The 24979-nt window shown below is 47.5% G+C and overlaps 1 protein-coding gene and 1 long non-coding RNA gene across 5 annotated transcripts in view; one reads left to right on the top strand and one right to left on the bottom strand.

The window, feature by feature from the left end:
- The window catches only part of APC (APC regulator of Wnt signaling pathway), an 897802-nt gene extending 888635 nt beyond the window's left edge, over positions 1-9167 (bottom strand). For all 4 annotated transcript variants that reach the window (XM_078675503.1, XM_078675505.1, XM_078675507.1 and 1 more), the window contains exon 1: positions 9050-9167. The gene's annotated coding sequence lies outside the window, so the exon portion shown is untranslated. The remainder of the gene's footprint in view (positions 1-9049) is intronic.
- A 23-nt stretch (positions 9168-9190) lies between these two features.
- The window catches only part of LOC144818254 (uncharacterized), a 78995-nt gene continuing 63206 nt past the window's right edge, over positions 9191-24979 (top strand). Inside the window, exon 1 of the long non-coding RNA XR_013607078.1 lies at positions 9191-9318. This is a non-coding gene — a long non-coding RNA (uncharacterized LOC144818254). The remainder of the gene's footprint in view (positions 9319-24979) is intronic.

Below are 24979 nucleotides of genomic sequence, written 5' to 3'. Positions count from 1 at the left end.
CCAGCATGTTCAAGACACAGTTGTCCTTAGTTCACAAAAAACTCATTAGAACCCCAAGTAAAGGCAAACTTATTGCATCATATGTTAGCATTGTCTCACTTTATTGGCTAAAAAAAAAAACGTCAGAAGTACAAACGTCTACTTGACTTGAAGTAAACGCCTCTTAAAGACCAACCAAATTGTTAAAGCTAGTTACTGTTATAATCATTATTTTCTAATACATGATGCAAAAATAACGAACTCTGAAATATGTACAAACATAAGTATTTCAAATTGAATTGTCTATCTGACCATGACAACAGATGCTAGAATTTAGGATATAAGTTTAATTCCAAATGCAATTAAAATGGGGTTGGAAAAGAAATAAGTTGGCATAATGTACACTACTCTTCATTGTGGCAGGTCACTCAGGTTTATGACAACTGAAGGGTTATAATCAATTTACCGACCTCTGACCCTGTCACCAAGCAGGTCGCTCCCCTCACCACCACGCAGCCCCCTGTGTGACCTGTGACTCTGCTACTGCCGCCAGTGGCTCAGCCCGCCTGCATATCCGCGTCTCTGCATCTCTGTTAAGTACCCCTCGTCCATTTTACCTTTTGTACCCCTTGTCCCCATTTTGCCTTTTTTCCGTTTTTCTGTTTTTCCCCCCCGTGTGACCCATTTTCTCTTGTCCCCTTGCGTCTGTGTCCCCCGCCGTTTTCCCGCCGCTGCGTCCCCGCCCCCTTGTCACCCATTGGCCGCCCCGCTCCCACCTCCCAGCTGCTCCTCCCTCCCTCTGCCCCTCATATGGATGCCACGGAGCGGCCACGTCACTGGCGCACCAAAGGCAAGCCCGTCCGCGCCCAGCGCCAGAACCCCTGCACCCCGCGTCCGCCACGTCAGACTGCACTACACTACGACTAAATGCACTACGACTAAAGCACCCCCCACGCACTCAACACCGGACGAGACCACCCCTGCTACCAGGCCATTCCGAAGCACACCCAAGGGCCCTTCACCTGCCGGAACTGCAGCTTCACCAGCATCCAGCCCGCCAAACCACCAACCAGAGAACCCAACCACCTTAGATGCATCCTCATCAACACCCGCTCCGCTCGCAAGCACGTCATCGAACTCTGGGACCTCCTAGATTCTACCGCCCCGACGTCGCCTTCCTGACGGAGACCTGGCTGAACGCCACCTCGGCACCTGACATCGCCATAGCCATCTCACAAGGCTACAATATCTCCCGCAGAGACCGCGCCAACTGAGTTGGAGGGGGGGGAAATCGCCATCGTCCACAAAGACACTCTCAGAGTTGCGACCAACACCGACGACACCCTCACCACTGCCGAACACATGCATTTCCAGATCCACACCGACCCCAACACGACCCTCAGAGGAACACTCGTCTACAGACCACCCGGACCACGACCACAGTTCAACGACACCCTCGCCGACCTCATCAGCACGCACGCCCTCGCCTCCACGGACTACATCCTCCTCGGGGACCTCAACTTCCACCCGAGAACAACAACAACGCCAACTCCACCGCTCTCATCGACAACCTCGGACTCAAACAGATCGTACCGACCCGCACCCATGCCGCCGGACACACACTGGACCCCATCTTCTCCGCAAGCCCCCACGTCACCTTCAATCACACCACCGAACCCCACTGGACCGACCACAGACGCGTCCACTTTACCTTCAAGAAACCCACCACACACCACCGCACCCAACAGCTGCCGCGCAGCTGCTGGGGCAAGGTCACCGAGGACCAACTGACAACCACCCTCGCCCTGAGACCACCCGCCGACCCCTTCGACCCCGACACCACCGCGACCAACCTCAAACAGTGGATCAACGACTGCGCCAACACACTCGCCCCTCTCAAGACCTACACAATCAACCACACCAACAAGAAAGCCACCTGGTTCACCGAAGACCTCCGGACATCCAAGCGCACCTGCCGGAAGCTGGAGAAGAAATGGCTCCACGACCGAACACCAGACAGCCACACAGCCCACAAGAACGCCACCCACAGACACCACCAACTCATCAGGACCACCAAGAGGAACGCCTTCAAGGACCGCCTAGACAACAACGCACACAACACTAAAGAGCTCTTCAGCATCGTGAAAGAACTCTCCAACCCCAGCTCCTACGACATTCCACCATCACAGGACTTGTGCGACTCCCTGGCCCACTTCTTTCACCGTAAGATCACCGACATCCCCGACAGCTTTAACTCCGACCCCCCCGCACCCACCACCGAGACCACCACCCCCGCGACCTCCACCCGCACCAGCCGCCTGAACGCCTGGTTCACCGTCAGCGACGAAGACACCATCAAGACCATGAACTCCATTCACTCCAGGTCCCCTTCCGACCCCTGCCCCCAACACGTCTTCAACAAAGCCAGCACAACCATCGCACCCCACCTCCGGAAAGCAATCAACATCTCCTTCGAAGCAGCAACCTTCCCAGAAAGTTGGAAACACGCAGAGATTAACGCCCTACTGAAGAAACCCAAGGCAGACCCCAAGGACCTCAAGAACTTCCGGCCCATCTCCCTGCTCCCGTTCCCGGCAAAAGTGACAGAGAAGATTGTCAACAAACAGTTAACCCGCTACCTCAAAGAAAACAACATCCTGGACCCTTCCCAATCTGGTTTTCGCAGCAACCACAGCACCGAGACCGCCCTCATCGCTGCCACCGACGACATCAGGATACTGATGGACAAAGGAGAAACAGCTGCCCTCCTCCTCCTGGACCTGTCAGCTGCCTTCAACACGGTCTGCCACCGCACCCTATCAGCACGCCTCCACGACGCCGGAATCCAAGAGAAGGCCCTGGCCTGGACCACATCCTTCCTCTCCGGCAGAACCCAGAGCGCCCGCCTCCCCCCCTTCCGCTCCAAAACCACCAAGATCATCTGTGGCGTCCCTCAGGGATCCTCCCTCAGCCAGACGCTGTTCAATATCTACATGGCACCTCTCGCCCACGGCGCACGACAACATAGCCTCAACATCATCTCCTACGCAGACGACATCCAGCTGATCATCTCCCTCACCGAAGACCCCACACCGCCAAAGCCAATCTCCACAGAGGAATGAAGGCTGTCGCCGACTGGATGAAGGACAGCAGGCTGAAGCTGAATTCAAACAAGACGGAGGTCCTCATCCTCGGACCCACCCCATCAGCCTGGGACGACTCCTGGTGGCCCACAATGCTAGGCACCGCCCCGGAACCCACCGACCACGCACGCAACCTGGGGGTCCTCCACGACTCCGCCCTCTCCATGACCAAGCAAGTCAGCGCCGTCTCCGCATCCTGCTTCAACACCCTCCAAATGCTCCGCAGGATCTTCAAATGGATTCCCCCCCGACACCAGAATAACCATCACCCAGGCCCTCGTCACCAGCAGACTCGACTACGGGAACACCCTCTACTCAGGAACAACATCCAAGCTCCTGAGACGACTACAACGAATCCAGAACGCCTCGGCACAACTGATCCTCGACGTCCCCCGACGCAGCCACATCACACCCAATCTGAGAAGTCTACACTGGCTCCCGGTCAACAAGAGGATCACCTTCAAACTCCTCATCCACGCACACAAAGCGCTACACAACACCAGACCTGCATACCTCAACGATCGACTCAGCTTCCACACCCCCACCCGCAGCCTTCGCTCTGCCAGCCTCGCCCTCGCCTCAGTTCCTCGTATCCGGAAAACCACCGCCGGCCGCAGATCCTTCTCCTACCTTGCCGCCAAGACCTGGAACGCCCTCCCTACCAGCCTACGACAGACTCAGGACCTGCTGGCATTCAGAAGACTTCTCAAGCCCTGGCTCTTCGTTCAGAAGCAGCCCCCCCAGCGCCTTGAGACCCTCACGGGTATGTAGCGCGCTTTAGAAATGCAGTGATTGATTGATTTTACAAAAAATTACGAGATACCTTCAAGTGTGTTCAATCAACAAATAAAACATTGTTTTGACCTGCGTTTCTAGTATTTTAACAAAATTATTTAACATATCTATTGTGGTGTACATAGAATTAACACTTCACATTTCTGTCTCTTCAGAGAGCCTTGTGAAACTAAATATACAGATCTACAAAAACAAAAGTAGAAAAACACACCTAGTTACAGCAGGCTAAACCTCTATGAAAGATGTAAAAAAATGCAATAAATATAAGTCTTGTGGAAACAAGTAGTGCAAACTAGCCTTAACCAGTATATATCAAATAAGTTGAATTTTTAGTTTGGCTTTGTGTTTTTTTAGAGATGTGAAAAGTTTCACTACGTTGCATGGTCAACCATGATAGCATACTGGACAGTAGTAGATTGTACAATTGTGTATGGTATGAAAAATGTTAAGGCTAAGCGCCGACACCTTAAACTGGAGGTAATAAACGACAAAATGACTTTACATGGAGAGTAATTTCCTTGGTGAAAAATGGAACGTCAATCAGTCAAATATGGTGGCAGTACCATGTACGCCAAGAGAATAACCTGGAGTGTCTCAGGACAGGTGGATAAGTCCAAAATCACTTCTACGTATTACGAACTGTAAGGGAAAAAAAAATCGACAAATCGCTGAGTGGGCTACAACACCAGTGTGAAAACAGAAAGCCATGGGAGAAAAGTGGTGTGAAACGTATGTGCAGCTATTTAAAATGAAATTAAGGAAGACCTCCTAAGGAGGTCAGCATTGTATAGATGACCTACATACACACCCGAGTCAAAGATGCAGCCCAATTATGTTCTTAATCATTAATTTACACTGTAAAATATCTTTACTCTAACCCGGTGGAGTGTAACTCTTTCAGGTTTATAGATTCCAAAACTTATGAATAAATGCTCACTTTTCTGATCACCTCTGACCATTTGAAAGGTCTGGCATCTCAGTGAAGAGGATAACTCTTCAGATTACAGCTGTGGTTCCCAAACTGTGCGCCGCGGCTCCCCAGTGCGCCGTAATGAGGTGCCAGGGGCGCCGCGCACAGCTAGGGTGACCAACCGTCCTTAAATTCCAGGGCCATCACAGGGAGCAGCGCTGCTCCCCTGTGAGAGGCCTCACCCCCGTTGCTGGAGCCGCCTCGCACTCCTCCAGGAGCACAGGAGCAGCTCCTCCCGCCCATTGAAATTCTGTATGGGGCTGATTGCCACACACAGCGCGACAATGGTGCAGTCTGGGGTGTTAAAGCATGTGGCGGCACCTCCTCTAGCCTCAGTGTACAGAAGGGCCTTCTGTGTTAGAGAACACTTCATTTAAAGAAGCCTGTGAAATAAGTTTAAAAGAACAGGTTAACGTTCTTTCACTGGCTCATCATTTTTTAACTGAAGTATTTTCAACATTATATTCAACAATGCCATGGTTGCTGCTTTTTTATTTTAAGGAACTAGCAACCATTGACAAAGCCAATAGTCCTGGCTTGTTGTTTTATCAATGATACTTGCTGTATTATATATCTGGATGCAATGACAGAAACAACATAATACCAGTCGGGCGCAACACTATGCTAAGCGCAGATTTTTAGCCTAGGTGTTTTAAACTGCGCTCTTAATTACATCCAACACCCCCTTTGAAGAGACCCCCCATTTTTTTTACACCGCTTAAAGCCCTGGAAACAACACCATGTTACAGTAACCTCACATACTGGCACTGTGCATCATGTGTGACTAATGACTTCTACGTTTTCAGTCTGCCTATGTGCAGGGGCATAGTGAACTCTCCCCCACCGCACCCCACCCCTTGCTGTAGTTCGTTCTTGATAGGCCTCTTCTGCCTGCAACTCTGCAGACAAATGCTCAGCTCATAATGTGGCACGGTGGGTGAGTAAATAAGTGAAGGAATGTCTGAATGGCTGGATGGATTACTGAAAGGATGAATGAATGAATGAAATGGGGAATGGATAGATAATGAACGAAAGGATGGATGGATGAGTGAATGAGTGGAAGTATGGATGAGAGAAAAGGTAAATAGATGGATGTATGGGCGGAAAGGTGGATGGGTAAAAGTGTGGATGGGTGTGTGAAAGGATGGATGAGTGAAAGGGCAGCTGATGGGTGAGTGAATTGGTGGATGGGTGTGTGAAAGGATGGATGGATGAATGAAAGGGTAGATGATGGGCAAGTGAATGGGTGGATGGATGAATTGATAAGTGAAATGGTGAATGGATGGATGAGTGAAAGGGTGAATTTAAGGATTGATGAGTTAGTGAAAGGGGTAGATGGACAAAAGGATAGATAGATGAGTGAAGTGAAAGGGTGGATGGATGAGAGAACGGATGGCTGGATGAGTGAAAGAATGCGTCCCAATTAATTTAAGGAAGATAACAGGAGGTACATACCACCCACCCACTGGTAAAAAAATGGTGGGGAGCCACGGCCAACTGACAATTAGGTCGAAGGGAGCCACAAGTCAAAAAAGTTTGAGAACCACTGGATTACAGTGCTGTAACAGGGAGGACCCCTCACAACCCATTGTTCTTCTTGCTCATGTGTCTTTTGACATGTTTTAAATGTTTTCGGTGATTGATCATCACTGTGAAGGTCATGATCGTATTAGATCAAAAAGACATGTGTTTCTCTTAAAAGACCCACTTTTCATGCAAAAATAGTGACAATCTAAATGATGAAACATTTCATAACATGGTTTTATGTAGTCATTTGTAACCATAAATGCTATTTTGTAGCATTGTAATTTGAAGGTGCTAGAGTTAAACTCGATGATACTCAACTTATTAAAATCTTAAGTATAAAGATAGACAGTTCCTTGCTAGCATTCAAATCTGTGAACCAAAGGTTGCACCTAGATGCTAGCTAAAAGTGATTGATTCACGGACTATGTTACAGGCTCGTGTATATAAAAATGCATCAAGAAATAATACATTGTTACTCGAATTACAACATGAAACAGTTTAGTTAATACATTGGCCCACTCCTATAGTAACCCAGATATAGGGCGGAGTGGCAGCTCAAATATGATATTTTCTCTAAATCTACTCCCAGCTGTTACTAAAAATGGATAAGTTGTTTTCAAATGATCACATAGTGAACATCCTCGACAAGATATTTACTTTCGGATGCCAGCAAACCTCTAGAAAACATTCTTGGTTTCTCAACCTAGGCTGTAACTATACAACAATCTGTTGAATTAACGAAATGTGTAGTGAAAAATAGGCTGCTGTCTCCTCGGTTCGCATTTTCTGAATACTAAGCAATGGAAAATTGAGTAAGAACAGCCTTGATGGTCAGTCTATACATGTGATGCCAAAGCGTCAAACTGGGCATCTTCCACCTTTGTAACCATTTAAAATGTATAACAAAGGTTACAGTAAACAGATATCTAACCAGGGGGTAATCAAACTGGCGAAGAAAATGCTGTCTGTGCCCCACCACTCAAACAACTTTATATATTTAAAGTAATAAGTGGCAATGGTGCAGGAGCTCAATATTTAGAAGTAATTACAATGTTATCGTAAACCAAACATATAAGATTCGAATTGTGGTATTAGAGGCCAGTGCCATCAAAAGCAACCTCAATCCTTCAAATGATAGGCATCTTCTGACGCAGAGGCACGTTTCCATTTGTAGTCCATTCATCTAGGTGTACCAAATGCCAGTATGGTTACGTACCAGGCAGGTCAAACAGAATTACTTTAGAAGCCATCCCAGAGTCATTGGATGATCATCCAACTACCTTAGAAGTCATTTACACGTCATCAGACATCATCAAGCTCTTGAAGTCATCAGCAAGCTGCAGAAGCTCAGCCTGATGATTTGAGGATGACTTGAAAAGGAGTACCTGATGACTCTAGTAGGCTTCATTATTCGTGACGATTTAAGGAGGACTTGAAAATTAGTATCTGCTGACTTCAGAAGGTGTCATTATTCCTGATGATGACTTGTAAATGACTCTCCGATAACTTTACAAGATGACATTGTTCCTGATGACTTTGGGGTGATTTGAAAATAAGCATCTGAATACTTCAAAGGTACTATTGTGTTTTCAATAAGATGTTTTTGCGTCTGGTGATTTTAACAGGAAATGTTTGTCTATTTAAAGAGCACGTCCACCACTTTGGTTTCAGTTTTCCAGAAAAATGCAAACTGTTGGATGATTGCACAATGAATTGCAGATAAACGTTTGACCTCCTGCAGCTGGGAGCCCCAAAACCCAAACACACCCTGAACCCCCAAATTAACCCTTGCACCCCAAACACACTCTGAACCCCAATATTAACCGTTGCACCCCAAAACCCAAACACACCCTAAACCCCAATATTAACCCTGGCGCCCCAAAAGCCAAACACACCCTGAACCCCCAAATTAACCCTTGCACCCCAAAACCCAAACACACCCTAAACCCTAAAATTAACCCTGGCACCCCAAAACCCAAACACACCCTAAACCCTAAAATTAACCCTGACACCCCCAAACCCAAACACACCCTGAACCCCCAAATTAACCCTTGCACCCCAAACCCAAACACACCCTAAACCCTAAAATTAACCCTTGCACCCCAAAACCCAAACACCCTGAACCCCCAAATTAACCCTTGCACACCAAACACAAACACACCCTAAACCCTAATATTAACCCATGTACACTAAAACCCAAACACACCCTAAACCCTCAAATTAACCCTCGCACCACAAACCCACTAAACCCTTAAATTACACCTGGCCCCCCAAAACACAAACCCACCCTCAACCCTAAAATGACCATGTACGCCCTAAAATCCAAAAGTCCTACGAACCCCCAAACTTTTTATGAATGCGGAATGCCGGGAGGCGCTGCTGTGATGTGATACTTTCTGTACCCCCAGGCTGCACTTCCTTCATAGAGTATTTCCATAAACACATAGTTTAGTGGAATCCGATTGTTAGACTCTTTAAACAACTGCGGACAGACCTGCTCATGGCCCGAGGAATAGGTCTTGCAAAGGAAAACAAGTTTTGTCGTCATGGTGACTGCCGAATTCACTCCATCACAATACTAAAATACATTTTTTAAAAGCACAGCTGCCTCGAACACAATGTCAAAATCACCTACTGTAAACCATCTGTCTACCGGCTGGCTGGGACTCGAACCGCAGATCCTCAATGGAGAGCAGCTCTCTCACTTTTTCATATACCGGAAGCCGGTGGATTCCTCTAGCAAAAGCCTACGCACATTCGGGAGCGCCGGAAGTGACGTCATTGTTCTGCGGCAGGAGCGAAGACTGCCGTCAGTTCAATGGCCATTAAAGGGACAGGTGGATTGGTATCGGTCTCTTTATTTTTCCAACTCCACTTCCTTAATCGATTCCAGCGTATACTCAGGTAAGTGCTGCAGCTGTTAAAAAAGAGCAGCATCGATCCTCCGCTCTCGGTCCCAGCTGCTCAATTTCCGTCCCAGACCAGCCTCCTCATTTTTCGGAAAGCACGAATTTTCATTAAGGGGCCAAATTCAGACGCAGCTCCCTGCATGTGTGTGCTTCGTACGTGTTATAACTTATAATCAATGCCTGCGTTGCAATGTGTGTGTATTATGTGTGTTTGATGTTTGTATCAGCCTGCCTACTTGTTTAATATGCACCTTTTGTGTTTGAGCATGTGTATTTTTGTGTATGTGTGACGTAGTGCGTGCCTGTGTAAGTTGTGGAAAATTGCAAAAAGACTAAAAAATGTGTTTTACAGCAAGTTTTTCGCCGTAAGAAAAAATAAATTACTGACCTATATTGTAGGTCCCATGTTGGTTCCAAGTGCACCTGCGTGTATTCAAGATTCTCGACCAAATGGAACAGTTTTCGGTCTACTGAAAAGGTGTCAATCAAAGAAGGCTAAACACATTTATGTATGTGAATATTGTATATTGTTGAGCATTACTTGTGTCCTTGCAACTTGTAGTGAGCTTTCATCACTAAATGAATGTGTGCTCTATTGTTGAATCCTGGTCACGTTCCCCAAGCTATGTAGTGTGCAGAGCAGCACATCTTCTAAAACACTGGCAGTTTTCATGGATGCGTTTCAAAGCATAAGGATAAATGCTTCAAATAACTTAGCCGTTGTAATGCTGGTTCCTTATTTTGTTTGCTATTTGTGTAATTGAAAGGCCTGGTTGCCTGTGGCGATTGAGGTTTACGCCCTATTTAGGAAACGTGGTCCGACGCATTCCAACATCTTGCAATATCTATTTTCGCAAAACAGGCTATCATTCTGGTTTCGTTCCATGTGTATGCAATGTTTTTAACTCGTTTGTATATATTATTGAGACAGGGCAAATTACGTATTCCCTGTTTGTGCTAATTTACCTTGACCGCTAAGATCTCTGTAAAAATGAAGCAGGTCTTGTTACATCTGCCACTATCGATCCCAGCCATATCCAGTTACAACCTGACCTACTGCTAAAGTACTGAGTGTTATACCTGGCATCCTTGGTGTGGTTTTCCCTGACTTTTTGATCTCTACCTCATATGTTTTTGACTCTATTCTGGATTACGTTTTGCTGGTTTAGATGCTTTGGGCACTTTGCCACTGCTGATCAGTGCCAAAGTGCAAGTGCTCCTAGTAGGGCCTGTACAGATGTAAGGGACATGCTGCAGTAGTGGATTACTGCCAAATTCGTTTTTCACTGTAGCAAGGCTACCTTGCCCATAGGACAGAATGAGGGGGGGTGGGGGCCCATGGGTACCTGCCTATCTTCCCCCAGGAACAAGATAGAAAATCCAAACCTGGTTTCTCGGGATTCAGAAATCCATAATACATCTTTTAGCATAGGTGGTTTTTAAATGTTGTGTCTGAAAATAGCACTTTTAGAAAGTGGCTAATTTCTTGTCCAGTCTGTCTGTGGGCCTGTCTGGGTGTGCGAGTTAGAGGGAGTGTGACAGGGTCTGGGAAAGTTCCAGCAGTGGGATGATAGCTGGCTGCCCCTGAAGGTTAGGGGGAGGAGTGGTGCTGGGCTGTGCCCTGCCTTTGCGATATCAGCTCCCCTGTCTGCTGGATGACGGATGTCCCTGCCTCCCTGCTTCAAAGAGAAAGATTCCCCAGGACCGAGAGACTCCCGCCGCCTGAGTCTGGACAAGGGCGACCCGTGCTTAAATCACAAAACCTCAAAGGCATCAAAGACAATTTTCTGTATAAAGGAAAGACCCGTGTACACTAGAATCAGACTACTTCTGACTGAAGAGGAGAATCCCTGCTGAAGAGGACACCGTAAGAAGACCCCAGGAACAGTGCTGCCATTGCTGTGTGTCTGGAAGCTGACCTGATGTCTTGTCCTGTCTAAGAGGGACCGTTGGGACTGTGCTGTGTGCTTGGTCCCCCTCCTGCTAAGAAGAACTCTCCAAGGGCTAGAAGTCGAGCTAGCCTCCTGATCCCAGGAATCAGGGCCATCACATTCCTGCCGTTTTGACCTGTAACGCTCTGCTGTCTTCAGAGCGGGAAGATCACCCTTTCGTGCAGCTGCACCGGAGGAGACCAAGAGCGGCGTGTGCCTGGCTGGCCCGTTCTCCCCCCTGGTGCCTGTTTGACCCAAGATCACCGCTGCGGCCACGGGGCCTACCTGACCGTAGCTTCCCCCAAGCGCCGAGGGCCCCTGACCTCCACCGCTGGAGCCGCGAGGTCCAGAGGTGCCCCCCGCCGAGGAATCACACGGAGAAGATCGCCGCGAAGGAAGAGGGGCTCGTCGTCCCCGCCGCGATTGGCCCGTGGGCCCTAACGTCATCGCCGGAGTCTCCAGAGGCCGCGCTGTGAGTGGCTCCCCGAGTCATCAGGAGGAAAACCTGGAAGCAGCACTGGGATTGGCCCAGTGCGTCTGCTCAGAGCTTCACGTCACCAGGAACCCGGGAGCCGTACTGCCTGCTGCTCCCCCCCCCCCCCCAGGTAACGCTCGAGTGTGTGCCCCAGACGAGCGCGTGTCCACCTGGGGGGAGAGGGAGGCGCTGAGTGTGTGGATCACCGGCGTCAGCCGGCGCTGAAGGGATCCATCTCCGAGCTCCTCCCTGGAAGCCCGTACCGACACCCGAGTGAAGTGCGGTACCAGGCAAAAAGGAAGATCTTGTTGAAATCAATCATCCGAGTAACCCTCAAGAGGTATAGTGCATGGGGGCATTCCATTCTTACGCTCCCCCGCGCCCAGGGTCCCCATGAAGAGAGGGGCAGTCCTTTTCAACCAAAGACTGCTCGGGTGCATTTTGAATCCCGGGGAAGTTCTTTGTAAATGGCTGGTCGAAAATGTAGATGAAGCTGGTCGGCCAATCACTGAAGAGAGAGATTTTAAAGCTATGATTCTGTTCCAATCATCTGATAAGCACAATAAGTAAACCTTTATAATAAGTTTGCAACTGCAGGATAACTGTACAAATTACCAACCTGTTTCAGTAAAAACCTACATTTGTGATTAATTAATCCAATAATGGACAGTAAAAATGAACATGCATGTCCCCACATATGCCTTGGATTGCTCTCCAGAGACAAATGTAACACTTATGAAAAGGACTAAAACGTTTAGCTTGTGGCACTACTATAAGGCAGCCATTTTTGGATAAACTATTTTATTTAGGCAACTTTTTTCAGGAGGTTCAAGTTCAGGCTTACAATGTGTACTGTCTATTAAGGAAAACTTACTTACTTGGTTATGGATAGATGGTACATTTGTCCTTTATTATCAATACCTCTTTATATATTATGGCTAGAGCGTGAAGATATATTGCAAGTGGTCAATGTGTTCTTTTCTGTTTTGAAGTTTATATGTAAATATATATTTGTTTCTCTTGCTTTTTTTTTTGTGAAGAAACAGTGTCTAATGATTCAGGCTATTTTTCAAGAGATAATTGCAAGCTATTCTGGCACAACAGAGGGTCTAAAACAGGTGTTACTTCAAAGGGCACTGGAGAAAAAGCAGATGTTAATGGACTGTGGCAATCACGGAAGCGCTGGTAGACTTAAGAGGGTGTTACGCGAACTACAAGAGGAAGAAATTGCAGAGAAAAGATGCAAGGACAAAAAAGCCAAGCAGAGTGGACTGGATTATATAAGAGTTGGTAACAAAGCTCATGCTGAAAGCACAACTTCTCAGCCCGGTGATGCAAGTTCGCGGATGAATTTGCAGAAACTTGGAAACCTGGCCCTTTTAGCAGGGATGGCTAGTGTCCTTCATCAAAAATCCACAACTAAAAAGGACGCATCAGACCGTGAAAATGAACTTGTCTTGGAGTCCACGCTTAAATCCAAATATCAAGGACAAAAACATGCCTCCCTTTCACCACGTCATCCTAGAGTAATCAACACTCATTCTGAAAATATAATGGGGCCATTCTGATGTAATCAATAGCCATCCTGAAGCTGTCATAGGATCATCCAGGAATAATCCACACTCATCCAGAAATTGTCATGGGATCATTCCAGAGTAATCCACTTCCATCCTGGAGCGGTTATAGGATCATCCTGGAATAATTGACAGTCATCCTTAAATTAGCTAGAACCCATCCTGGAGTAATTCTGCCTCATCCTGAAGTTGTCAATTAGTATTCGTGGAGTTGTAAAAGGTAATCACTCCCTGCCAGTAGAAGTCATCAGAACACCATCCTACTGTAGTTTTTGTGATGAGTCTAGGTTCGTCATCACATTTACATTTTTTGTCCTACAGGCATACTTCAGGATGGCTTGGGATGACTTCCCCAGATAATTAATTAATTAATTATGTGCTTATATAGCGCTGGAATCACTCCCGAAGGGGTCCCTCCGCGCTTCGACCGCTGCGAAACCCTTCCTGGCTTCCCTGAGAGATGGTCCCTTAATGGGTATCTCCAGGGTGAGACCAGGCATCCCCGGCGGTCTGGTGGGGCCGTTAGTGAAGATGAGGCAAGCTAGTGCCCAGAGTTGCCGAGTGTGATCGCTGATCAGAGTGGGCACCGAGGCGAGAGAATTATCGAGTCCGCTGACCCTGGTCCAGAAACCTGCCGCGTCGGGAATCGAACCCTGGTCCCGGGCCGTCCTCTGCTCTCGGGTCTGCCGCCTCTAACCAGTGAGCCACACTACTCCACAATTGCAGGAATAGCCTGACTGTAATCATCAGATGAGTCCAGAATGACTCTAGGATGATCTTCCTTTTTGGCATGGTACAGCTGGCTATGTACTCCTATTCGGGTATCATTTTCCTAGCAGCTGGGTGGGCATCTCACTCGTACCACAGCATGGTGGGCAGCATCGCTAACCACTGGTCACCTGGCAATGATACAAAATCCTGGGTAACTTTCCTCTTACTACAAACTAACCTGTAACTCTAATCAGGACTTTAAACTATGTTTTAATGTGTAAAGATGATTACTACATGAACCACTTAATTTCATCGACTCATTTAAATGATGAGCCCTGGCTGATTTAAATCCCTTTCTTGCATAAGGATCACAGCGTTTTAAGGAGTCAATAAAGTACACAAATTTAGACCAAGAGTGAAGTGTAGATGCCACAGATCTGGTTATGCCGAGCTTAAACCGATGCTAAATAAGTATAAAAAGGGAGGAAGAGAAAACATTTACTCAAGTGCCTGTTGAAAAGTACAGTTAACATAGTCCGCTACTTACACGGACCGCCCGTAAACTCAACTTCATGTCCGTCCTCCTTTGCTAATCTTTGAATGGATGTCATTTAATGTCTATAGCACTTCCGGGTCGTATACGAACCAATCCCGAGGCTAAGCATGTTCTGGGCGTCACCTACGAGTGGGCGGTTCTGTTAATGCATAATGTGACCGATGATTGTAGCAAATTGAGGGCACTTTAGCCAATCCTAGTGTTTCATGGAGTCTTCCGAAGTGTCGATTGGCTGTAGTTTGCACCTGCTTTCTCCGATCCCTCCTCTTACAACCCCGGTGTTCGTTCGTATAGATCTGTTGTGGTTCGCAAGGGAGCGACAGTGGTGTTGGCATGTCGATTTAGGCAGGGTTTCTTAGAGTCATCGCTAGAATTGGGCGAGCCTCTGAAATGTAGCTGTTCGGGCAGTCTCGTGCACCTGTGAACAACAGAATGAATGAGTGAGTTATTCATATTCGTCTTCATATCAAATGGTTAAACCAGAATAGTGAATCTGAGCGCATAGTTCACGATGTGTATGTAGATGTTAACCACCAGTGTGCTATCATATAGTGGCAGTAAGGCTCACAACGCTAAAATGGCTCCCCCTCCCCGCTCCCCCGTGTCTTAGCCCGGGCTGCTGTTGGCTGGGCAGTGTCTGGAGTCTTATCTCCCACGCGCCCGAGTTCTTCACAGGTATTTAAAGACCATTAGCATATTTACATGCCTTTGTATACTGGTTATCCAGGCTTTGTTTTTTTTTCCTGGTTCCAGTACCCCCTGTACCTCACTCTGCCTATTGCTTACATTTGCGTTTTACATTTACTGTCATAGTGTGAGAATACATTTCATCAAAATGAATATGAAGTAGGGTTGCCAAAAGAAAAATGCCAGCCATGTGTTGTGTTATGGTCTTCCTGTCATTGAGGCCACGCATTGTGCGCCTCTGTAGAATATCAATCAATCAGGACATTTGTATAGCGCACTATTCACCCGGAAGGGTCTCAAGGCGCTTGGGGGAAGGGGTCCGCTACTGCTCGAACAGCCAGGTCTTCAGTTGTCTCCTGAAGGCGAGGTGGTCCTGGGTCAGCCGAAGGTGGATGGGGAGGGAGTTCCATGTCTTGGCCGCCAGGTAGGAGAAGGATCTGCCTCCGGCGGTGGCTCTTCGGATGCGTGGTACGGCGGCGAGGGCGAGGCTAGTAGATCGTAGCTGGCGGGTGGGCGTGTAGAAGGTCAGGCAGTTGTTGAGGTACTTGGGGCCAGGTCGTGGAGAGACTTGTGTGCGTGGGTGAGGAGCCTGAACGTGATCCTCTTGCTGACGGGGAGCCAGTGCAGGTCCCTCAGGTGGCCGGAGATGTGGCTGCGTCGGGAGATGTCCAGGATGAGTCGGGCGGAGGCGTTCTGGATGCTCCAACATTCTAATGCAGTTGACCATACGCTCGCGTCCTGTCAGTTGAGCGGCAGCTAGCTGAAGGATGAGGCGCGTTGATGCTATGTGCTTAAAGAAATAAACCTGTTAAATCAACAGTCTGGCGCCGTATCAAGTTGTGATTGCAACATGTTTTTGGCGATGAGCTTCAGTCAGCGGAGCCCATAGCGTACAGCAGTGAATCTACGCGTGCTATTCGCTGGTCAGATGTAATTTGTGGAAAAGTGTGAGGCACGCTGTGTGAGAGGACTACACTGCGGGGTGAGAAGACACCTGAGGTGAAACCCCAATGCGTCACTCTCATGTTTGTCTGTCTGGAGAGAACACCTTCTTTGAAGTAACGGCATACTGGGACCGTGAGTAAGCGAAGCGCTGAGAGGTGTGAAAGAGCGTTAAGTGGTGCTGGGTGAGAAGACGTCTGAAGTGAATCCCCAACGCGTCGCTCTCGTGATTGTCTGCCTGGATAGAATATTTTCTTTGAAGTGACGGCGCACTGGGACCCTGAGTTACCGAAGCGCTTAGGGGTGCGAAACAGCAGTAGTGACTCCCAACGCAATAATCTATCTCAATTTCTCGGCCGCACATTGAGTGTGGAGAGTGCCGCACATCTAATAGCAGCGCATCGAATTTTGAAAGTTTAATTAAGCGCCCTTTCTAAAGTATAGCGTTCACCTCACGCTAAATAACTGCATAGTGTACCTTGTGAGTCTTGAATTGAGGTCCTGAACTGTTGGCTGATCTCGCTGACGGAGTTTAGGAGCAAACACTCTTGCCTGAGAGAAATGTGTGTGTTCTTATGGTGAAGCTTGCTGAAACATGCCCACGGAGGAAGAGCTTGATTCCTTAAAGAGACAGGTTATCTTTTTTGCCTGTTCTTATTTATCAGCTTTCTTTCTAACCTTGTCATCACATGTTAAGCCAATTTTTTTTTTTTATTCATTCTTTTTGACTTCCTGCTCATTCAATATGGATGTCACATCATTAAATGTTTCAGCAGTTTCTTCTCCTCCACATTTTCTCAATCAACCAGGTAGTCCCAGCATAGAATGGGATGAGTGGATTGAAATGTTTGATAATTACTTGGAGGCATTGGATGCCCAAGATTTCAGCTCAAATAGGAAAAAAGCGATTTTACTCACCAATTTGGGTAAAGAAGGTCAACATATTTTCCAGTACCTGCCTGTTGTAACCAATGGATGAGCCAACTCTTTGAAGATGTCTTTCAAGAAGCACGTACAAGGTTGGAGGTTAGGTTTGCAAAGGAGACTAATTTTGTCATGAGGAGATACAAATTTTCTACTCAACCTGAGGAAAAGTGTCCTTCCTGTCGGCATTTATTTTGTGTCAAGACTCCTTTATTTTTGCATTGCCATTTCGTGTCAAACACCTCTGCACGACCCTCCTGGTCGTTTCTGCAGATGTCTGATGAAACTCTGTCACGACCACCCTGCCCTTCCTGCTCCTTGTGGTTGAGCCAATTTCGAAAAAGGGAACAAAGAATTGGCCTCACCACCCTTGGACTGAACTCTTGCACACACCCACCCTGTTTCCCAAGACTTGGTCACACCACAGTCCCAGAACTTGTTTCTTTCACATATCCTGCTGTTCAAGATCTGTCTATTCTCTCACGTACATATCCTGGTTTGCAAGACCTGTCCGTAATCTTTTGTACCATCTGTTGCAGCACCGTCCTGCCTGAACAAAGAATGTCGTAACTGCATTCTCACTCGGAGGCTCCAGGCCCCCATCCGAACTGGTTTCTTAAGGTGTGAAATGTGTATATAAGGCCTGTAAGCTGCGGAGTGAAGCAGCAGCCTCCTCTGTCTTGTCTCCGACGAGCTTGGGGCTCTGTTCCATAGCCCGGGCTATTAGAATAAAACTTGGTTCCTCCTGCAGACAAAGGCTCCTGTGTCTCCTTTTTTCTATATAAGGAGGGTATGGAAGACTTGGGCAGTTCCCCCGCCACCGAGACCCAATAAGTGTGTATAAACGGTTCTTCAAACCTCAGAAAGTTAGAGAATCCATTGATGACTTCGTTACGAGACTCAGTGAACTTTCAATAAATGTAAATTTGGTCCCATGGCTGAGAAAATGATACAGGATCAACTCATTGTGCAATGTAGAAGCAGAAAGACGGGAACGCTAATGGGCTGCTGACTGTCTGACTGACTGGATATTTCTGAAGCGCACTGTTGCCGAGGCGTCTTGGCACCGAGGTAAGTGCAGGCTAGTGCAGCGAGACAGGTTAGCATTGAGAGAAAAGCCATGTTTTTATTTGCTTCCTAAATAGTGACCTGCTGGATTGAAGTCGGAGTGGTATCGGAAGTGAATTCCACAATTTAGCTGCTTGGTGTGAAAAGCGCTTTCCCCCCCACCTTACTCTGTTTATCTTGGGGCAGAGTACCAATCCAGTGTTTGAGGATCTAAGACAGCATGATGGTTCGTAGCAGGGGAATAGGACTTGTAGATCATAGGAACCTCCTCCGTAGATGGCTTTGTGAACTACACACAGAGCCTTAAAGTCCACCTGTCGTCTTACTGGGAGCCAGTGAAGTTGCTTTACGCCGGCAGTTGTAGGATGGTGCTTTGGAAGGTTGACCAATACTCTCACGGCTTCGTTTTGAAGAGATTGGAGTTTGGAAAGCTGGACTGCACCTGCTCCCAGGTATAGAGCGTTGCAGTAGTCCAACCTCAACAGCACTAAAGCTCCAACCACTGTTTTCCTGAAGGAAAGTGGTATAAAGGGTAGGATTTTTCGAAGGACCTTCAAAGTGAAATAGCTGGCTGAGGAAACCTCAGTTTTACCTGTATTTAGTTTCAGAAAATTGGAGTTCATCCAGGTCATCAGAGCTGTGATGCAATTTCGGAACCATTCACTAGTTGCGTCCACGCTATGTGTCACAGACACCCCTAGCTGGGTGTCGTCTGCGTAAGACACCAGCGAGAAGCCGTGGCTCTTTATTAATCTGGCTAGGGGAGCGACATAGATGTTGAACATGGTGGGAGACAAGGCCGAGCCCTGGGGGACTCCACTAGTGGGAGTGAACAGTTGTGATTGTAGTCTATTCCAGTGGATTAATTGTTCCCTGGCTGACAGGAATGATAATAGGGCTAGGGCCTTTCCTCTGATGCCGACCTCCTGCAGCCTTCGTACCAGCACTTCGTGATTTACAGTATCGAAGGCTGCTGTGAGGTTTAGCAAAACAAGGGCCGCCCACCCATCCCCATCCATTGATTTACGAACCTCTTCTGTTGCCAGGATCAGGGCAGACTCGGTGGAGTGCCGAGATCTGAAATCATGTTGGGTGCCATCTAGAATGTTATTATAATCTAGGTATGATGTTGGTTCCGCGTTCATGGCTCTCTCCAAGACCTTGGAAGGAAGAGGGAGAGAGACAAGAGATAGGACGATAGTTTTTTGTCTCTAAGTGGTCGAACGCGGGCTTTTTCAATAAAGGTCTTATACAAGCTAATTTCCAGTCAGATGGAAAAATCCCAGAGCTTGTGATGTGGTTTAACAGTGGTGTCATTGCGAGTGTGATCTCCTCTGGAGCCAGATGTAAAATATGTGGGGGGCAGGGGTCGAGGGGAGACCCAGATTTGGTTTGAAGCAGTAGATCTTGTATCTTTCCTTCCTGCAGAACGGAAAATTGGGTTAGACTTCCTTGGGGTACCTTCTCTGAATGTTCCCACTGACAGGTCGTCCCATCTGCTTCAGCTGTGTTTACGAATTCGTTATAGACGTTCTGAACTTTGCTTTGAAAAAACACAGCCAGGTTGTTCACAAAGTTTTGATCCGGGGCAAATACACCATCTCTCGGGCATCTAGACAGAGCAATAATAGTTTTAAATAGCTCCTTCGAGGTATTAGAGCCCACCTGAATTTTAGAAGTGAAATAGGCTGTTTTATGGCGTTCTTATACTCCTCTAGAGCTGAGCAGTAGTCCTTCCTATGAGTTTTGCTGTAATCAGATCTCCAGGTGTGTTCCTTGTGCCTGCAATTGATTTTTATCAGTTTTAGGTCCGTCAAATACCAAGGAGATGATACCTGCCTCCCTCTTGAGTGCTTGGTAATTTCCGGCGCCAATCTGTTTGCTACCTGACTACGCCATTTGTCAAAATTGGTAGCTGCCATGCAGGGGTCGGTCATGATTGGGGACTCCTCCCGCAACGCTTTAATCAGTTCAGTGTATTGTACCGATTTCCAAGTGCGAGATTTGACCAACACTGGTCTGTTCCTACGACCAGTGTTAGTTGGAGCAATCCTGACATCAAAGTTCACTGCTAAAGTCCTGGCTCTCAAAGATGCAATTGAAATACCAAAAATAGTTGAAGAATCAGAGTTCTGCATGAAGGAGATGGATCGCAGAGATTCCAAACTGAACATTACTAATGAAAGTGAAACATCCGTTGTAGAGGGTGGTGAAGGAAATGTGGTTGCTTCTACCAGATTTAAAGGTGGGAGAAGTATTTCTGGCAGTAGGTTGTATCCCAGTAAGTTTGGTAATAAGACTTGTGGCAACAAGGGAAAGGTAGCAATGTTTTCTGAGGAGACACATGTTAGTGAATGTTCATTCAGGCCAGACGGAATTCTCTGTGTTGAACCTTTCCTAGATGATGTAGACAATGAAGATGTTCTACTCACCAATTCTTTCTGCTTAGATGATAAGAGGAGACGTAGACCCAAAGCAGAGTTTGTCATTGCTAATGGTTGATTTGGGGTCCTTATATACCATCATACCAAAGAGAATATACCAACAGGAATGGCCCACATGAACTTATTACCCAAAGATATAAATCCCTGTGGGTATCATGGTGAGCAGATAGACATATTGGGTTATATTTTGACGGACTTCTTCAAAAACAGGTCTGTCAAAGGAAAAGTTTATGTGGCTGAATTTGGGCCCCCTATTACGGATTGGTATCACCAGTATGACCTCCATATTAGGATTGACCTTCATGCTGTTGAACAAGTAATGGTGGTGCATGACCTCTCAGTTGAAGATCTTTTGGAGGGAGGTAAAGGAGTTTTCAGAGACCAACTCGGTAATTTAGAAGTTTACTTTCACAAAATAAAACTTAAACATGGTGTCATCCGTGTTCAACATAAGCTGAGGAAGGTTCCCATCATGGTGAGAGGGGAGGTCAGGAAGATGTTGGATGAAATGTTATCCAGTGGTGTCATTGAGCCTGTTGAGTGTTCTGCTTGGGTTTCTCCTGTCATTATTACAGGGAAGGCAGATGGAAATGTGCGTTTCTGTGTTGATTTGAGGAGTTTAAACCAGAATATTATCCCTGACACCTTTCCTCTACCCAATATCAACAAGTTAATGGCATTGTTACAAGGAGCAACATTTTTCTCCAAGCTAGACCTTCACGTTTATCACCAAATATGTTTGCACGACTCCTCTAAACATTTGACAGCCTTCCTCACCACGGAAGGTATCTTTTAATTTACTAGGATGCCTTTCGGCTTGTGCTCGGCTGCTAGTGTTTTTCAGAAGATGGTCTCAGAAGTGTTTAAAGGTCTAAAAAATATCATCTACTTCCAAGATGATATCCTGGTCTTTGGTGATAGCGTGAGCAGCCACAACTTAGCGTTAAAAGATGCCCTTGCCAGACTTTTAGAATCAGGTTTCACGCTACTTTGAGAAAAATGTTCCTTCCTTGCCACAGAGTTTTAGTACTTAGGACACTCCATCTCTTCTGAGGGTGTGAAACCCAAGAGAGATTTGCTTGCATCCATAAAAATTGGCTCCCATTCCCAGTAACAGAGAACAGCTGCGTTCTTTCCTTGGATTAATTGAGTACTACTCTAAATTTGTGAAGAACTTTATGGGTGTAACTGAACCTTTAAAGGTACTTATGAGGAAGGGTGTCAATTTCATTTGGGTAACTGATCAACAAAATTGTTTTGGTTACATCAAGCTTGAAATCTGTAACGCAGGTATTCTGGGTCCTTTCAATGTTAACGCAAAAACCATTGTCACTGTTGATGCCAGTGACACTGGTATTGGTGCCATATTATCTCAGAATGATGGTACCTCAGAGAAAACTGTAGCGTTCACCTCCCGGACCTTGACTACTATTGAACGTCATTACTCTGTAATAGAGAAAGAAACCTTAGTGGCCACATGGGATGTCGAATATTTTATGGTTTAACTCTTTTTTTTTTTTGTATTGAAATTGTCGTCAGGCGAAAAGACAATGAGTACAACAAGCACCTTCGGATCATACATAGGCACAGTGGCATTCAAGCAAACGTGTTTCAAGGCAAGTACATTACATTCTCCAAAACATATTTGTAGAAACTTCCCGCCGCTAAGATGCCGGGCTAGGTGATAACAACATAAAAAGAACATCCCCCCCTCCTCCCTCGCTTCCCCCCCACCCCCACCTGTCCAGTGCTCGTAACCTTCCCCACTTTCCCGTTATTACGCATCCGCTGGCTTGGTCCCGTCATTCCAGTTCTTAGGGATCTGCCTCTTGCGGTTCCGTGAGCCTCAATAGCCGGAGGTACCTGGGACGGGTGAGTTCCCTGAATTCTGTGATCAGTAATGATCGAAAGGGTTGCCAGTGCTCTTCGTACTGGTCTCCCTCCCCCGCCATGGCTAGTGATAGTTTTTCCTTGCCCAGTACATTCCACAACTTGTGTAGCCAGCCGGCAGTTTGTGACGATGTTTTGCACTGCTGAGCCTAGTGCGATGGCTATTTGGCGGCCTCTACGTGAGCGCAAGGGATATGTGAGGGAGTTAGGTAACCCTTACAGCATATATGCTGGAAAGCGGGGTAGCTGTGTTTGTCTACTTCATCCAGCACTTGCGTCCAGTACGTTTGTAGATGCCCGCATTCCCACAGCAAGTGGACTAATTTGCAACCTGCCCGCAGCCTCGCCAGCAGAGGTGTTCTTTGCTACGGTCCATCTCATGCAAGCGCTCGGGGTGTAATACCAATATGTTGTAACTTTCGTGAGCATCCCTGTAAGTCCTATGTGGTAAGCGGAGTGTCGTGGTGCCCTGTATGAAATCTTCTCCCACTCTTTATGGCTAAACGTTCTGCCTAACTCTCTCTCCCATCGTTCCCTGCCGGGGTTATAGATGTGCATCGGTGGTGTCTGCAGCATTTTGTAGAGGTCGGATATGAGTTTAGCATTGGAGGTGCGGGACAGAACCCATCGTTCATATGGTAAAAAGTGTCTGTCTGTACCTGCGGCTGAAGTGCCCAGTGTCGAGCTTGAAGGTACCGCATCCGGTCTGTCTCTGACAAGTTGTACTCTTGTTTAAAAAGGGTAAAGGGAAGCACCCCCTTCGGGCCATAGATGTGGTAGAGAAAGCGGCAACCTGCCGATGTCCAGTGCGTAGAAGGCCGATTACTCCAGGCCTGGTGTAAAGTCTGGGTTATCTACCAGCGGTGTGAGCGGGGATGGGAAGGTCGCTAGACCATATGTGAGGTTAGTGGTATTCCACACCTCCAGAGGGATGCGTGTGATAAATGAGGCGTCCAAATTGGCAGGTCTATGGCCCTTCCGGAGAAAGGGGATTTCCTGCAATGGCCGCCACGCCAAAGCCTGATCCTGGAAGAGCCAGTGTTTCTCCGACTCCCACTTGCTCCATTCCACCAAGAAGCGCAGCTGTGCCGCGTGGTAGTATTTGTGTAGGTCCGGTATTCCCAGACCCCCGGATTCCGGGGCCAGGGAGACTAGTGCTCTCCGCATTCGGGGTTTCCGGCCTTGCCAGATGAATTGGGCAAGCTCGGCTTGCGTTTGTCTGATCCACCCGGCTGGCGGTCGTAGGGGCAGGGCCCGGAAGAGATAGAGAATTTGGGCAAAATTGTAATTTTAACTGCCGCAATCCTGCCTAGCCAGGAGAGTGGAAAGTGTCGCCAGCGTCTTATTTCCTCCCGTATTTTCCCACAGAGGGCCGTGTAGTTCGCCACCGCCATTGTGGTAAGGGAGGTGGCTAGCTGGATCCCAAGGTATGGGACTGTGCCCGATGCCCATTGGATGGGAAATAGGCCCTGTAGATAAATTCTCGTAGAGGGGGAGCGCGATAAGTCCGGGGCAAGCGACTTGTCAGGATTCATTTTGAAGACTGCCACTTTGGCAAATGCATCTAGTTCCGCCAGATGAATTGGGCAAGCTCGGCTGGTAGGGCCGTTCGTGGACTGTCTAGGGAAAGTAATATATAGTCGGCATAAAGGCTGACGGCGTGCGTAAATCCCCCGAACCGTATCCCCATGATCTCTCGGTTCTGACGCACACGTTGGGCTAAAGGCTCCATGTATAGGGCGAATAATAGGGGTGAGAGTGGACACCCCTGTCTCGTGCCCCTCTCTATGCTAAAACTGGTTGAGCTATATCCGTTTACCCGGACCACTGCAGTTGGGGCTCTGTAACAGTTAAAAATGAAGTTGCGGAACTTTTCACCAATCCCAACTTTTGCTAAAACCATGTCTAAATAGGGCCAATGGACTCGGTCAAACGCTTTTTCAGCGTCAACCGCTAGCATTAGACTCTCTCCCGGGAGGCGGGTGGCCTTTTCTATCAGATGCGTGATGTGCTTCGTGTGGTCGACCGTCTGGCGCTCCGGAATAAAGCCGACCTGATCTGGGTCTATCAGGCCCAGCAGGTGGGGCGCCAGACGGGCTGCTAAAATCCCGGTATAAAGTTTGAGGTCTACATTTAGCAGTGATATCGGTCGGTAGGTCCCGCATCTGGTCGGATCCTTCCCTGGCTTGAGAATTACCGTTATGGACGCCCGTAGGAGGCCGGGGGTATCGCGCCGGGATCGGCAAATGTGTTAAATAGACGAGCGAGGAGCGGAGCTAGTGAGTTGCAGAATTCTTTGTAAAAAATGGCTGGGAAGCCATCCGGCCCCGGTGCCTTCCCTAGTTTGAGCCTGGAGATAGCGGCGATCACCTCCTTAACCCGGATGTCTCTTTCTAGGTGTTCTGCTTGAGATGTAGTCAGTGAGGATAGTGGGACGAGTCTAGGTAAGCTGCC

This window comes from Lissotriton helveticus, chromosome 2_1 (genome assembly GCF_964261635.1).
Source record: "Lissotriton helveticus chromosome 2_1, aLisHel1.1, whole genome shotgun sequence".
Taxonomy (NCBI): domain Eukaryota; kingdom Metazoa; phylum Chordata; class Amphibia; order Caudata; family Salamandridae; genus Lissotriton; species Lissotriton helveticus.
This window is presented reverse-complemented; position numbering and strand designations above follow the sequence as displayed.